Genomic DNA, 16,217 nt, shown 5'->3' with positions numbered 1-16,217 from the left:
GTCCATGGGCTCTAGGATTCTAAGCAACACAAGTAGGATCGGCTTCTTTATTTAGCAAATAAGAGAGCTATGATGAGATCATCACGAGATGCCTTCCAATCGGAGCGTGCTGTAATTCTGTGAGATTATTTAACCTGGGAAAGGATGTGAGTCAAAGGCAAATTCACATTCTCGGGTTAGAAACTCTGGGTTCCAGTCTTGGTTTTGCTCCTCATGGCTGGTGTTAGGGGCTGAATCGTGTCCCCCTAAAATTCATACGCTAAAGCCCTGATCATGCTTCAGAGTGTGACTATGTTTGGAGATAAGGCCTTTAAAGAGGTGAATAAGGGGGCTTCCCTGGTGGCGCAGTGGTTGAGAGTCCGCCTGCCGATGCAGGGGACACGGGTTCGTGCCCCGGTCCGGGAAGATCCCACATGCCGTGGAGCAGCTGAGCCCGTGAGCCATGGCCGCTGGGCCTGCACGTCTGGAGCCTGTGCTCCGCAACAGGAGAGGCCACAACAGTGAGAGGCCCGCGTACTGCAAGAAAAAAAAAAAAAAGAGGTGAATAAGGTAAAAAAATGGGCCCTAATCCAAAAGGGCTGGTGTCCTTATAGTAGAGGAGATAGGACACAGAGATGTGAGAGCACAGAAGGAAGACCACTGTGTGAGGACACAGCGAGAAGGTGACCAACTGCAGGCTGAGGAGAGAGGCCTAGGAGAAAACAAACTTGCCAACACTTGGATCTGGGACAGCTAGTCTCCAGAGCTGTGAGAAAATAGATGATTTAAGCCACTAAGACTTTGGCATTTTAATATGGCAGCCCTCGCAGACTAGGACAACTGAGGAATAGTATTTTGCCATGATCTGGTTTCTCCAAGCAGGCAAAAGGAATTGACTATGTTGACTCAATATTTCTAGAGCTTGCTATGATGATCAATGTCAATGTCTATCAATGTCTATCTATGATCAATGTCTATATCCACACTGTTTTGGGTCATGTGTGGCCTTGTGTGTAAAGCAGTGTTTCTGTCTCTGGGGTTCTTTCCACCCCAGATAAAGTCCAAAACCACACTGAGTTTCAGTGTCCTCTATTTGCTTTTGCTCGTAATGATGGGGGAGGAAGGAAGGAAGGAAATTGCTCTTCCAAGGAGCAACTTCAGATTTTAAAGTGTAGTCAGCAAGGTGTCGCACTCCTTCTCTCTCACTGTCTGTGTCCTCCTGTGGCCCTGGACAGACTGTAAACCTAGATTGGGCTCCTGGAAATTACAAGGAGAGGGAAGGGGTGGGAAATTTGCCCAGGGAGATAAGTCCAGGAAATAGAGGCAGTGAGTAGAACAGAACCCATGAGAAGAGCGGTCAGACGGGGGCTCTTTAGATTCCAAGATGTGTGTGACCTAATCAGTCCTTTGATTCCCATCACATACCAGCACACGCGCATGCACACACACACACACACACATTGGCACATTCATACACATCCTCCGTGTAAAAGAGGATCTATCTTAGGATGAGTAGCATGGGATCAGCAATCCCAACAGGTACAAGAGAAACGGTTCCCCCCAGCTGACAGATTCACCCCCTCGGCCCCATCTATAAATCTAAAATACGTAAAATTTCCCAGGATTGGGGATGAAGAGGTGAGGTTACTGGAGAATGAATGGGACCATGCATTAAGGCAAAGAAGTGCTCTGAAGACCAAAGATTTTTATATACTTTAGATTCATTCTTCTAACTCCCTAAGCAAGTTTTTCTCCCCCTTATCTTCTCATGGGTACCAGTTAGCTAATTTTATTTTATTAGATAATCCCGAGGCCTGTTCTAGCTTATTTTATAAATAAGCTTATAAATTTTCGTAATTCTAAGGAGCATATTACTAATTTCCTCTACGGTTATATTTTTCCAGGCTTTTGGGAGATGGACTCCATCCCTGTTCCTGTTGAAAAATTGTGGAACGTTTCCTTTGTAATAATTCCAGTGTGATTCCAGATAGGGTGATGTTTCTTCTGACTGAATGAAATTTATTTATTCATCCATTCATTTATTCATTCGTTTGCCAGGGGTGGGAGGATGGGTCAGATAAAGGACCTGAGTGGTATTATTTTGCTATCTCTGAGAAGGCAAAAGTTTGCAAAGACCATGTTATCTTTGCTCTATCAGTCTGGTCTTACTCAACCCTAAAAAAGAAGGAGAATAGAATTAAAAGAGAGCACCGGGTTCAGGACCTCTTGTGGAAAAAGTGGCCGTCATAGTTTGAGGGGGAATGAATCGGTAACTAAAGGATTGAAAACATAATTACAGAGTGAGACAGCTGGTCCATCCATTGCAACTTTGAGGTAGAAGGTAATTGTATTAGTTGAAAAAAAAAACAACCCTTTGAGACACTGCTGAGAAAAATGCCACAGAAATAAAAGTGGGCTTACTCTAGCTGCTGAGGATTGGAGAGGGCGATAGATGCCATAGCATTTGCTCCCTTCCTTCCTTTTTTTTAAAATTAATTGTTATTGGAGTATAGTTGCTTTACAATGTTGTGTTAGTTTCTGCTGTACAGCAGAGTGAATCAGCTATACGTATACATATATCCCCTCTTTTTTGGATTTCCTTCCCATTTAGGTCACCACAGAGCACTGAGGAGAGTTCCCTGTGCTATACAGTAGGTTCTCATTAGTTATCTATTTTATACATAGTAGTGTGTATGTGTCAATCCCAATCTCCCAATTCATCCCACTCCCCCCGCCCCACCCCGCCTGGTATCCATACGTCTGTTCTCTACGTCTGTGTCTGTATTTCTGCTTTGCAAATAAGTTCATCTGTATCATTTTTCTAGATTCCACATGTAAGCGATATTATACGCTATTTGTTTTTCTCTTTCTGACTTCGCTCTGGATGACAGTCTGCCCCCTTCCTTCCTTAATGACCCCCAATTTAAAAAAAAAAAAAAGGAAAAAACCGAGACAAAAGCCAAGCTGGGCCAATGCTAATTCTATTTGACGTGAAGGTCTTTGACATCTTTTTTAATGAAGGTGGTAGGAGTGGGGTGAGGTATAGGAAACGGTTGATTGAGGAGAGGTGTAAACAATACTCCTCACACTAAGGTCTGAGGAGAGTCTTTTGAGAACCGAGAGCCTTTTGGCCAAGCGCTTCCAACTTCTAGAGGAAAAAGATGTTATGTAAATACTTGCCTGATCAAATACTGGTCTGATGTGTCATTATTATTATTTTGGTGACCTTCAGCTTTGACAGACAGGGGACAGTGGGGTCCCGGAGAGAGCATGGCCACTCAGTATCACTTCAGTGCACTTCACAGCTGAACGCAAAACAATGTACCCCACTTAACACAATAAACACTGGGGACCCACCGCCTGCCTTGTGAGTTCCTCCGAGGGAACCTGGCTTTCCTAGATAAGAGATCAAAAGTGGAGGACATGTTTTCATTTTCTTAGTGTGTGTTTTTAAATCAGACTTTGTGAAATAAGATGTCTCCTAGATCTTTGTCTGAGGGCAAGAGGGACATAGATTTATTCCAAATCCTATTTTCTCTTTGTAAAAGATCAGACTTGTGAGTGGCACGAAGAACTGAGTATTTGAACTCTGGAATTCTTGTTGCTTCGAAGGGATTGCTAAGTTGGCTATGGAAAGGGTAGGAAATTATATGTCACTCTCTATGCAGCCTGTGTGCCGCTACTTTTGGTGATGACTTTGGTTCAATTTTACAAAAATTGACTAGAACAGAGCACATAGAGTGGACCTCGGAGAAATAGGGCTCCCCTTCCATTGGGTAATATTCCCCTCCTGCCCCTATCTCTCCCCTCCCCAAGTTCTGACCAGAGAGTGATTTGGCCTGGGCGGTGCTGACCGGAACTTGTTTGATTTTAATTGAGTGAGTCCTGCACGTCCTTTGTTAACTCAACTGGCCACCTCTGCTGGCTGGCTTGCCCTTTTGAGGTCCCTTCCCTTTTCATTCCATGAACCTTTTTATATGAGCAACACCAACAGGGAAAAATCCGAGCCAGGCAGCAGGGTGCCCACCGAACCTTTCGCAAGTCAGCTGGACGGGAGTCAAGTAGGCACCACGGCTTTAGCTACTAGCTCGGGGACCAGATACCCCAATATTTTTGCAGCGCCCCCAGGTGGTTGCCATGTGCAGCCACGTGGAGAGCCAGTCTCTTCGTTTCCTTAGGAATTCTCCCGGCCAGAATACCACCCATGGTGAAAATTCAGCAAGTCGTTCGCCTCGTGTCCTTGCAAAGGCTGACAAGGGTGGGTGACGATCACAGTTTTTCAGTTGGGTAGTCCTTTCGATTTGGAACCAAACTGAATTTTGGCCTGCATGTCGAGCAGAGAAGCTGGTCATAGCTGTAGGGCCCAGGACCCAGAGACGATAAGGACTTGCAATCTTGAGGGCTTATCTGCCCCTGTATCTGGCCTTCTTGCTTTCATAAAGTAAATCGGGAAATCTCACCGCAACAGGCTTTCCTGTGAGGAGGCTGGCATTTCCTGCCTGCCCCACCGGGGACAGGGATGGAGGGTACACATGGCTGATGCTCAGGCCACGTACTAGCTGACTTTCAACTGCTGAGGCAGGGAAAGTGGGCACCCACCGAGATCAACAGTGGTGTGCGTTTAAGCTACAGAGGTGGTTATTTTCCAGACACACTTTTCATACAGCTTTCTTACACTTGGAATAAGAAAAAAGAATCCATAGTTACGTGCTTGAACGCACACACACACACACACACACACACACACAAGCTCACCCACATATATATGCTGCGTGAATACTCAGCTGACATTCTCGGATAAACTCTGGACCATTACATTGGTGATGTTAAAATTAGGTCACATTTTAATGCACTGGGGAAACAGCTATATAAATTTCATGGCTTAACGTTTTTCAAATTTTGTAAACAAATTTTGCTTCTGTAAAGAGAATTGCCTCTCCTCACCTCCCACATTTATCTTTAGGGTAATTTTTATTCCAGTCATAATACATGTGCTATTGAAAAGGTCATTTGTGGTAATAAAGATTTCACATGTTACTTCTGTCAAAGAATGACATGCGCGTACATAGAAAACTTGATCTTGTTCTACTATTATAACATTTCCATGATATGTTTTATGTAGCCCTTAGAGTCATGTGTGATTGGAAAGGACCCTAGAGAAATTCCTACTCAATTTCCAGATGGAAAAACAGAATCTGAAACAGAAATTGCTTTTTCTCACGGCAATATTTAAACATGCTATTTCAGTAAGTGACACGATTCCTGTTATCACCACCTCTTACTTGGTGAAAACTGAATCATAAATGAGAAACCCGAGTCTCTTAGAATCATCTTTTATACATTATCTAAGTAATGTGTTTTAGACATTATCTAAGTAATTACATAAACAATTTGTCACACTTTGCCTGGCGAGCCGCAGGGCCTGGCTAGACCCCAGGCCTTTTAACCTCTAATCTCATATTCCCTTGCTGAGTTTCTATCCATTTGTCCATGAAATAAGAGTGCTTTCCATCTCCTTTAGGTGGTGGTGGGGTTGGTTTTTCACTAAGACTGCCAGTTTACTGACTTTATCACTCCCTTCTCTCTTTCCATGTTTAAAGCATCCAATGTTGCCTTCCACTTCTTTTCCCTTCACCCCCAGAGAAAGAGTCACAAAGATAGGAGAGATAGTTTGCATACCCTTCCCCTGACGTTCCCATATTACATAGCCATGGCATGATTATAAAAACTTAGCGTCAGTACAATACCATTCACAAACCACAGACTATTCCAATTTCATTGATTGTCCTTCAGTGTCCTTGCCTTGTTCCAGGGTCCAGTCCAGGAGCCACGTTGCACGGAACTGTCAGGTCTCCTTAACCACCTCCTCTGTTATAGTAACTCAGTCCTTCCTTATGTTCCATGATCTTGACATTTGGAAGAGCATTGGTGAGGTTTTATGTAGGATGTCCCACTGTGGGTTTTTCTGAAGTTTTTCATGATTAGATTGAGGTTTTGTATTGGGGGGAAGAACACACAGAGGTGAAGTGCCTCCTGCAGCTCCTCATTCTGGAGGATCCATGACACTGACCTTTCTTATTACTGGTGATGTTGACCTTGAGCCCTTGGTCAAGGTGCTATTGACCAGGACACTTCCCTGTATAGTCACTATTTTTTCCCTTTGCAATTAATAAGAATCTGGGAGGGGGGTGGGAAAGACACTTTGCAATTAACAAGTATTTGGGGAGGAAAATATCTTGAGACCTTGAGACCTTACACTTTTGCTCAAGAATTTTAGCATTTGTAGTTGGCTTTCACCTTGAGCAATAATTACTGTGGTGCTCTAATGGTGAATGCTCTCACTTCATCTACAGTTATTAATTGGAAATTTTTGTAAGAAAGAGTTGTCCCTTCTCCTCCTTCCCTGCCCCTATCTCCCTTTCTTGCTTTCTCTCTCTTCCTCTATTTCTTCCTCCCTCCCCTCCTTCTCTCCCTCCCTCCCTCTCTTCCTTCCTCCCCTCCCTCCCTCCCTCCCTCCTTCCTTTCTGCAGTGTGGACTCTTGGGTATTTATTTTCTCCTTTGGATTGTAATTCATTACTACCATTTATTTATTTATTTTTTTTGTCTCAAATTGTTCCATTTGGGCCATTGGGAACTTTTTCAGATTGACCCCTGCATCCTTTTGACATGTCCCATCCTTGCTGATTTTTTTCCTTTAGCATCTTCTTACTCTCTGGCACCAGGATTATCTTGCATTTTCCCTGCCCAGCCCTGGAATCAACTGCTCCTCCAAGGATCCCCAGTTCCTTGTAGAGCAGAACGGTATTTGGAAACCAAGATCTGGTAATTGGTTGTGCTCCTTGCTATTAGGTGCTATTGCTTCTAGGCCCTCTCAGCAGACAGAGTAAGGAAATATATGTGTGTACACTAACCTAAGTAAACACATGTATCTGTATTCCTTTCTGTATCTTTCTTTTTTTTTTTTTTTTTGCCACACCATGAGGCATGTGGGATCTTAGTTCCCCGACCAGGGATCAAACCCGTGCCCCCTGCAATGGAAGCACAGGGTCTTAACCACTGGACCACCATGGAAGACCCTCCATTCTGTATCTTTCTATTTGTGTCATAGTCTGCTAGGGTGGCCTAAACAAAATACCACAGACTGCATGGCTTAAACATCAGAAATTCAGTTTCATAGTTCTGGAGGCTGGAACTGCAGGATTAAGGTGGATTAAGGTGGCTGGTTTCTTCGGAGGCCTTGCTCTTTGGCTTGCAGTAGGTGGTCTTCTTTCTGTGTCCTCACATGGCCTTTCCTGTGTGCATGACCATCCCTCCCTCTCTTCTCATGAGGACACCAGTTATATTGGACTAGGGCCCCACACTTAGACCTCATTTAACCTCAATTACCTCCTTAAAAGCCTCATCTCCCAATACAGTCCTATTGAGGGTTAGGGCTTCAACATATGGACTCCATAGTCCATAACCATCTGTACAGACATATGTTTAAAAATGAGTTAATGCTGACACCTCAGATGCCAGTCCATACCATAGGGTCCATCCTAACATTTCTTCTTTGCTTACTTGTTATTTCTTTCTCCAACAGTGACAAATCTGACATCTACTCTCTACAATATATTTATTTATTTGTTCAGCCAGAGTATACCTGTGTTGTTTCAGAATTGCTAATTCATACCCTGGGAAGAAAAAATTCGCCCAACTAAAATACAGAGTTTATGCCTGGGTCTTTTGTTTTTAGCCTTACAGTATCTGCTCAACGCAATGTTTCCCAGAGTTACTTAGGTCATGTTCCTTCCTCAGCCCTTGAGTGTGGTTATGTCATTCCTTTGTAATGCAGTTAATTTCACTTGTCATACTCTGCATCCCAACTTGGGTTCCCCTGAAATTGGGGTTGAGTTTTAAAATTTACATACAGTAACATTCACGCTTTGTGGTGTACCGTTCTGTTCTTCACAGATGTAGAGCATCACCATAGTACCATCTCACACCATCACCTCATCTTTACCTTTACCTCTTTATCCATCACCCCTAGAATTTTCTTGTGCTGCCCTTCCTCTCACCCTCAACCCCTGACAATTACTGGGATTAGCTTTCCATCCACAGACTTTTGCCTATTTCACAATGTCATGTAAATGGACTCATATAATATGTTGCTTTTGGGTCTTGCTTCTTTCACTCACCAAAACGCATTTAAGATTCTTTCATGTTGCTGTGTGAATCAGTAGCTTGTTCCTTTTCATTGCTGAGTAGTATTCCATTGTTGAGTAGTACTCATTTTGTGAATGTACCACAATTTATTTATCCATTCAGCTACTGAAGGACAACTAGGCTGCATTCCTCCCAGCAGGTCTGAGGATTCCACTTGCTCTCAATACTTACCAGGGCTTGGCTGTAATTTGCATTTCTCTAATGACTAATGATGAAGAACATCTTTTCATGTGTGTGATTGCGTCCGTATACCTTCTTTGGTGAAGTATTTTTTCTAGATCTTTTGTCCGGTATTTTATTGTTTTTTTCTTGCTGTTGAGACCTGAGAGTTCTTCATTACTCCGGACACATATCCTTTATCAGATTTATGGTTGCAAAGATTTTCTTCCATTTTGTGTCTTGTCTTTTGATTCTTTTGGTTCTACCAGACTGTAAAGAATTCAGTAGCTGCAGTTGCCAAAATGTACCTATTCTGAAATGTAGCAACATCCCTGGAAAAAACTTCTAATAAAAATTTGCTAAATTATTTCCATTGAAATCAGTCTACATGAAAGGGATGTATTATTCATAAATTGTCATTTATCAGAAAAACCAAAGGTAGAAGTGACTGAATGCTGACTGATTTTTAAACAGACAGCATGATAATCTAATAGCATTCTTGAACTAATCACTAATGTAGGCAAGCCCTCTCCCGTTTACAAGCACACACAATCTGGTGGGTTGAAAAGTGAGTTGTTTGACTTCAGAAATTCATTGAGTTTAGTTCATAAACAATCCTGTTTAGTTGCTTTTTTTTAAAAGTCCTTTATTCTCTCACTACTCTTGTGTGATTTCAGGAAAAGCTGACTTTATGGAGCCCCAAATCTTCATGATTTATACGGATGAGTGTCATCCTACAGATTCTACACACGTGGACAATTTGATCAAAGGCAGCACTAGCCACAGAAAAGAACCTTGGAGTGAAAGATGCCGGGAAGGTTGTCTCCATCGCCACCTCCTCGGTGTTCTGTCCTTCTACCTACGGATCTGTACTCAGAGCTGATGAACCCTGGTGACAAAAGCGAAGCAATTTGCATTCAGACTTTTTTGCTTGGTTAGGGGCAAGGCTGGGACCACACCACCGGATTCACAGTCCAAAGCTTGGTGCATTCCTTGACCCTGTGGAGTCGGTTTTTCAGGGAGCTGAGGACAGTCCCTCAAAGGTGACTGGGCAGCATCAGCTAGTGGGGACCCAGACACAGGTTAACAGGAGTCCAGGAAGTGCACTGGGCCCCCTGGAGATTTGTTCAGGTGCATGTCTGGTGGGGCTTTGGGGACGTGGGAGAGCTTGAAGCACCCTGGGCTCTCCATGGTGGGTAAGTCTATGTCTCTCTTCTCCGATTCCATTTCCTGCCTCTAATGGCCACAGCTTGATCGTTGAGACTTAGCCACCCGTGACTGTTGAGGGAAACAGAGGGAAAATTGAGCTGCTGCAGTCACCTCCTCTTCTGGCATAAGGGGCAGGGCCCAGCCAGAGCCCATCGTTCACTGTCACCCTCGGTTTTAAAACCATTCTATTAGGAGGCAGGAGAGAGATTCTGAGATCCCTGCGGAAGAAATCCTTCTGCCCTTATTTTTTTTTTTTTCTTTTCTGAGCTTAAAGATGAGGAAGTAAGTCTGTGATGGAGAAAGACGAAAGTAATGCCTAACAAAGGGGCAGTGCTTAATTCTAGGGAGGGAGCCAGCAAGCGAATATTGAGAAACAGAGATGACGAATGATGCAAGTTGGAGTCTCTGCCCCAAGAGGTGAAGTTATCAAGGAATTGTCCCATCTCGATCGTCATCTCTGCTGTTCAATCCCTAAAAAATAATGCTGGTCACTCTCCCTCCATCTGGGCCTCTGTTTTCCCAGTCTTTTAAATGGGGATATTATCCACTGTTGAAAATGAGGTGAGGAGAGCCATGGGTAGCAGAGGTCCTAAAAAACACACCCCGGGTCCATGTGGAGAGCACCATGCCTTACAACTTGATTCTAAAAATTCACTGATAGCTAAAAATACCCTGTTGACACAGGCCTGTCTGCACCCTCTGATTTTTTACTTTACGTGCAAAAATTTATGTTTTTCCATTTGCCTTGGCTAGGGTTCTGTTATTGGAAGGTAAGGTGTGGGAAGTCCTTCAGAGGTTCAATGGGAGACAGGGAATCGGATATAGTTTTTCTCTCTGGAAGGAACTTTCATCGAGTTTTAAAGAAAAATGTTTAGGCTCTGCTTGCTTCTGTAACCTCTAGTCTTCTGCCAAATGGCAACACAACAAAGAAATCCTCCTTTTCAAGTTCTGGTTAATAAAACAACACAACGCAAGACAAATAAACAGAAACAGAAGGCTTCAGCTCTCAGAACTTAGTGAGCCCATGTGTGAAGTGAAAAGGAGCCACTGTGCCTGGCCGGGCAGGCGACGTCTCCGGGAGGCCATGGTACCCCTGACCCTGGTCCGAGGTCCGAGACCCACTGCGCACGCAGGTCCCCAAGCCAACAATATGGAGCGCTGGAAAAGTCTCACCAACAAGCAGCCTCTTCTTTTCTCTCTCTTGCCCCATTGCTCTTCAGCTCTGGTTGTTTTGCTCATGGAGACTTGAGTTGGTGGCTGAGTTTCTGGAGGCTGTGGCTCCAGGCATGATGGTTGAGTGGATAGTGCTAGAAAGAGTGGATGTCCTGCAGGGGTCGTGGTGACAAGTCCTTTCGGGGGGTTTGGTCAGAACTTAATGGGCAGCTGAGTTATTGAAACTATAAGCTCAGCTTTCTCAGGCTGCCAGCCTTCCCTCTTAGGGATATTGTTTCTTAGGGCTCAGCTGTGAGTGGTGAGGGCTTGGGGTCTTGTGCTAGGAAGGGGAGAGGCACGGTGCAGGGGAGCTGGTGGCCTGCAGGGACCTGGACGGTTCATGCTGCTTTTGCAGTGTGGGCTCCGGGTGGGGAGGTGGCAGCTCAGGAAGCAGCGTAGCAACAAAAGTCACCCATCTCTTCCATGCTTCTCCCCTTCTCTTTTCCTCTTCTACCTGTGAAAACACGCTCTCCCCTCTGCTTGCACTGGAAGCCCTCTCTCCACCTCCCCACAGCGGCTTTCAGCACAAGATTGAACATAAGCCCCAAACCCATGAGGAAAGCATTTCCTAATAGCCGTCTTTCCTTGGCTCACAGGGAATGGTTTCTCAGCGTCTCATCCCTACTCTCAGGGGACATCTTCAGGCCATTACGAGGCCGTATCTGTGGATCAGCTGCTGCTAAAACCTGGAAACAGAGTAAACCCAACACTGGAAGAACTGCTAAGGATTTATGATGTTTCAGAGAAGAAACCGTTCATAAACAGCCGGCCAGCCAACTTCTCTGCAACGTGTTAAATAACAAACCGAGGATGGAGAGCTGCTTTTTGTTATTTGGAGCAAATTAAATGACAGGAGAGACCATGAAGCAGTTGGTGGGATGTCCTTGGAATTCAAGTGCATGGCATTTTCATCTCTGGGGGGATTTCATGCATTTAGCAGCTCTTCCTTCTGACTCATTACTTCTCCTGTTTTTGATAAATGTCTCTAGGATATCTTCTGGGGTACATGATTCCTGCAAATCTCGCAGAACTCTCTCCCAAGCTCACTTCCTTGTTGAGGGTTTTATTAGATTCACCTAACACTCTTTTTTTTTTTAAAGATTTTTTTCTGATGTGGACCATTTTTAAAGTCTTCATTGAATTTGTTACAATATTGCTTCTGTTTTTTCAAATTAATTAATTAATTGATTTATTTTGGGCTGCGTTGGGTCTTCGTTACTGCGCGTGGGCTTTCTCTAGTTGTGGTGCGCGGGCTTCTCATTGCAGTGGCTTCTCTTGTTGCAGAGCACGGGTTCTGGGCATGCAGGCTTCAGTAGTTGTGGCACACGGGCTCAGTAGTTGTGGCTCACGGGCTCTAGAGCACAGGCTCAGCAGTTGTGGCGCACGGGTTTAGTTGCTTCGTGGCATGTGGGATCTTCCCTGACCAGGGCTCGAACCTGTGTCCCCTGCATTGGCAAGAGGATTCTTAACCACTGAGCCACCAGGGAAGCCCTGCTTCTGTTTTATGTTTTGGTTTCTAGACCGCGAGGCCTGTGGGATCTTAGCTCCCCAAACAGGGATTGAACCCACACCCCCTGCAGTGGAAGGCAAAGTCTTAACCACTGGACCGCCCGGGAAGTCCCTCATCTAAAACTGTTTTTTTGGGGGGTGTGGGATGATTGCCACAAAGAAAGCAGAAGCTGGCGATGCCCCCAGTAGGAAGCTTTAAGTTTTGGGCACCATAAAGGGCTTGATGGCCGCCTACCTGCCTCCCAGTCCCTCCTCCTTCCTTCCCGAGTGAAGCCTGGCAAGGGGCGTATGCCTTCCTGCACTGCTTGAGTTCCTCAGAGACTGTGGAGCTACCCTCAGCTCCAGGGATGGGCCACAATTTGACTCCAGGGCAATTCCCTCCTTGAAATGCTTGGTTCAGGAGTGGTCATATGACCTTATTCTGTTTGAGGCAAAGATATCAAAGACTCCTGGGAACACCCTTTTCCATTTTTAAGAAGAACGGTAAATAGCCATTTTCTCTCTTTCTGCCTCATTTTCTGTTGGTGGCCTTTTTAAGAGCAAGAGAGAAGCTGCTCTGAGAACAAGGCTGATGCCCAGAGCAAGGCATCTTGAGAGGATCTCAGGGAAACGTAGCCAGAGTCCTGATTGCACGTTCTTGGAAACTGTGCAACCTCTAGACATGCAGTTATAGAAGCAAATAAAATTCCTTATTGTTCAAGCCATTCAATTTAGCTGAAATCATCCTAACTTGTCTAGGGGTGTAGACTCTTAGCATGGTGTAGAGTGGGCCCAGTGAAAGAGAACTCAGGTGGGAATCCAAGGCTCTAGCCTGGAGTTTTGGGCTACCGTGTACTAATTATGTGCCCAGGAGCAAAAGGTCAGTCAAACTTCCGTGCTCGATGCCCGTGTTAAAGGGGTGTGATAATCTCTACATCAAGGTCACAAGGCTGAGTGTGGATCATATAAGTCAGAGCTTCAAAACATGCTGTGTAAAACGTTATTACCACCCTTTGTTGGTTCAATTCTTCCATTCTTCAGATAATTCTTCAATTATTCCATTATACTGAAAATAATAGTGGCTAACTTTATTGAGAGATGATTAAACGTCAGGCCCTGTGCTAATTGCTTTAATGACTGAGCTCATTTAATCTGCATTGCAATCTTATAAAGTATGTTATTATGTCTCCGTTTTGCAGATGAATAAAAAGCATTAGAAAAATTAATATTCTTTCAATATTAGACATCTGGTAAGTGGGGGAGCTCACTAGTATTTGGAGATAATGATACTTGCCTAAGCATGAGTTCAAAAAATTGTCAACTGCACAAAAATTGTCACCACTCTCCAATTCTGTATTAGACTTGCTCCCATTTTCAGTGTTTTACTGTTTATTCTGTGATCATCTAGCTTTCTGTTACTGCCCCCTAATCCTTAAGTTAATACAAATTTCCCTTTCACATTAACTACTGTACTTATTTATTGCATTTGAAAAATAAATAGTTTGTGCTGGAGTTGTTTTTACCACCACTCTACAAGTGCGTGCGTGTGTGTGTGTGTGTGCACGCGTACGTGTTGGAGTATTAATGGAAATAATGAGTGCTTCAAATATTTTGAAACTTAAAATAAACGCACTTTACTGAGATGTCTGAGATAGTGGCTTACTGGTCACAAATTGTAGATAGTGGCTTACTGGCCACAAATATCTTGCCCTGAAATACTGGAGGTGGGTATAGATTCCACGTAATAAGGGAGGGCTTCCTTACCGTCAAGACCAGTCGTTCGCAAATGAAGACAGTTTTGCACCCTTCACTCCCACAGAGGACTGTTGGCAATGTCTGAAGACATTTTGATCGTCACAACTAGGAGGCAATGATGTGCTATCGACATCTAGTGGGTAGAGTCCAGGGATACTGCTAAACATCCTTCAAAGCACAGGACAGTCCCCAAGACCAAGAATCATATAGCTCCACTTGGCAATCGTGCTGAGGTTGACAGACCCTGGTCTAGACATCCCCAGGGTCCAGTGCTGAGCTCTTGTTTCCATGCCATTCCTGCTTGGTTAGGAGTTAGGCAACCCATCCTGTTCTGGGGTCCATACGAGTGGACTGCTCACAATTTGATACCCACACTCAGGGTCAGCAAAATTCTGGAGGCTGGTCAAGGATCCTCCTACTGGAGGAGCCACAGGCCTTTTGCAAGAAACTGATGATGAAAGCCTCTTGCCCCAAAGAGTTGAGGTCAGCTGATATGCACCTTTTGAACAAAGAGGGATGGTCTTTGGGCATTTAGTTCCTACAGCCCCCTTCCACCTCACCCCCTGCGTTCAGCTTGCTAGGATGCTTGACTGTCTCTCCGTTGACTCCTCCCCCCTCCTCCTTATTCCCTCAGGTTTATCCCTATTGTCTCGGCCCCTGACAAGTTCCAAGGTCCTGACCTCAGCACCTTTGCTCTGCTACCGCCAACCCAGGGTCCCATCATCAACTCTCTTTACGGCAAAGGGTAGGATCACTTTCTTTTCCTTCTGATTTATACACATCATGATAATACACATTATTTCCCATTACACTTAGGACCTTCCTTGTTGATTCATAAGAGCTTAGGTTAGAACTTTAAAAAGAAGCGACTATTAGAATTTCCTTTCTTTTAATTTTCTTGTATTGAAGTCAAAATTTTTCTTATAGACTGTGAATTCCTCTAAATAATGAGGAGAGAGTCAGGACACACAACAAAGAAAGAAAAAAATTACAAAGATGAAAATGTCAAGATCTTATTTCACTACATTTGAGATTTCATACGTTTTTCTGTTCTCCTTACACTTTGGAGTTAGGAAGGAGGTAGTTGTGGTAGAGGATAGTTTTATGGGTTTAGCCAGATGTTAAGGACATCTGGTGACTGGATGTTTGTTTTTGAAGCATTTCTGAATGTTATGCTCAGAGGATGGGAACTGGGGGTTGAACGGTGGCTGCTCTGACCAGTCTAATAAACAGTATTTGCTTTGAGAGCAGAGATTTAGGGGCAGGAGTAAGGAGAGGTGGCTTGGGCTTGGCAGAAGGAAAGTTCTTCCTCCATGTGCCTCTGTTTATTTATTTGAAGATGAGAGTCTGCCTGATATAATAACCATACTGAGTCTAGCTGTAATTCACAGAGTGCTTAATATAAGACAGGCACTGTGCTAGACCCTTTGCTTATGTTTTCTTATTTACATCTAGCTCTCATATGCTAATCTGTGATGCTCTGTAAGGATGTCTTCTAACGCTTCTAGAATTTATATCATTCTTTTTCTCCATCATCTGGATAAATGTCATTCTTTAGACTTAAACATACGGTTCTCACTTTTAGGAATTTTACTACTACCAATCCTAGTATAATATTGATGGGTAGCCTTAACTTATCCACATCCATCAATCCAATTTTCTTGGAGAAGGTGCCAGGTTCACAGTATTACTTGTGACAGTGAAAGTCTTTATGCGAAATGAACTTCCCCACCCCAAAGTCAAACCTTGGGATCTTTGTTTGATAAACTCTAGGCTGCAACTGGGTGAATCAATTGAAGAAAAGCCTAGATTTTCTCGAGGAATATCTCTTGGACTTGAGCTTTTTGGATGAATATCTCTTGGAGTTGAGTCTTCTTTCTTTTTTTTAATTAAAATAAAAAAATTTTTTTTGGCTGCCTTGGGTCTTCGTTGTGGCACGCGGGATCTTTATTTGTTGTTGTTGCAGCGCGCGAGTTCTTCGTTGCAGCGTGAGGGCTTCTCTCTAGTTGTGGCGTGTGGTTTTCTCTTTAGTTGTGGTGCGTGGGCTCCAGAGCACGTGGGCTCTGTAGTTTGCGGCACGCGGGCTCTCTAGTTGAGGCGTGCAGCCTCAGTAATTGTGGCACTCGGGCTTAGTTGCCCCGTGGCATGTGGGATCTTAGTTCCCCGACCAGGGATTGAACCCACGTCCCCTGCATTGGAAGGCAGATTC

Source organism: Globicephala melas, chromosome 8 (assembly GCF_963455315.2).
Source record: "Globicephala melas chromosome 8, mGloMel1.2, whole genome shotgun sequence".
Classification (NCBI taxonomy): Eukaryota; Metazoa; Chordata; class Mammalia; order Artiodactyla; family Delphinidae; genus Globicephala; species Globicephala melas.
The sequence above is the reverse complement of the archived record's forward strand: the minus strand, read 5'-3'. Positions refer to the sequence as shown.